The sequence below is a fragment of the Octodon degus genome, unplaced genomic scaffold, assembly GCF_000260255.1.
Source record: "Octodon degus isolate 3935 unplaced genomic scaffold, OctDeg1.0 scaffold00033, whole genome shotgun sequence".
NCBI classification, from domain to species: Eukaryota; Metazoa; Chordata; class Mammalia; order Rodentia; family Octodontidae; genus Octodon; species Octodon degus.
Window position 1 is genome coordinate 5415554 of NW_004524609.1, and position 1289 is coordinate 5416842.

Consider the following 1289-nt stretch of genomic DNA (forward strand, 5'->3'; position numbering starts at 1 on the left):
GCGCCTGAAGGGCTGGATCAGGTAGGGGGAGGCTGCCTTCCTAAATCTAAGAGTGACTTTTTTTTTGGCACCAGGATTGAAACTCAGGTAGGTAGGTGCCACGGCTAAGCTACATTCCTGGCCCTCATCTAAGAATAACTTGGAAAGACGGACATGTTTCCCCCAGAAGGCCACCTCCGCCCCCCGGCTCTAGCAGCTCCCTGGTGGCATTACAGTGAAGAAAGGCCTTCCGTGCAGGCTGGCAGTGTGGCCAGCAGGCTGCGCAGGAACTGAGGTCCGTACGAATGTCGCCAGCACAGACCGCATGGCTGCAGGAACATTGATCCTGATGTTTCAAGCAGCGTTCCTGGTGGGCCTGCCTTCCCCTCGTGCTGGAGACGGGTGGGGAGGGGAGGGCCTGGGGGCCAGGCTGTGGCACTTCTCTGTCATCCTTTCTTCTTATGACAAGAAGAGGCAGGAACACAGCTCAGCCACAGGGCTGGATGGACGTTCACCTCTGGAACGGTAAGCCTGCTTTTAACTATGACTCGCATTCTCGCCGGTTTGTTGGCTGCGAGTTGATCGTACCTGAGATACTGCACTCTGGACACATTGTTAAAGAGCCAACTTAGAGGGCCAGGGAGATGGCTCAGTGGAATAAGCGCTTCCCTGGCAAGCACACAGGCCTGAGTTCAATCCCCGGTTCCGCAAAAAAAAAAAAAAAAAAAAAAAAGAGCCAACTTAGAGAAACTCCTATTACATACAGACAGCCTGTGAAGAAAGCTGCTGAAAAGGCCACGGCTTTGCCTTGAGAGCGCATTTGAGTTGATGCTGTGTTCTTTGGTCAACCAATACAATAATCCAGTGTTTTCTAGTGCCGGGTTCTGACTTATTGTCTCTCGGACGAGTGATTGGAAGAGTAGACGTGAGCCACTCACGCATTGTCTTAATTGATGAGCTAAATTGTGGCCTGAAAATGTGTGCCTGTCACCTAACCCCCAGAACTGACAGAATGTGACCTTATTTGGAAAAAAAGGACTTGGCCGACACAATCAAGTCCAGGATCTGGAGAACATCCTTAATTAGTAGAGGCCCAAGATCCAAATGACAAGTGTCCTTATAAACAAGAGGCAAAGGAAGGTGCACGAAGGCCAAAGGCCGAGCTGGGAGCTGGTGGCCTCTAAACCAGGAAGCACTAGGGTCACCGTGGCCACCAGCACCGGGGGAGGGGCACAGAATGGCATCTCCCGTGGAGCTTCCACAAGATTGCAGACTTTGGCCTCTAGAACAATGAGAAAATGAATTTCACT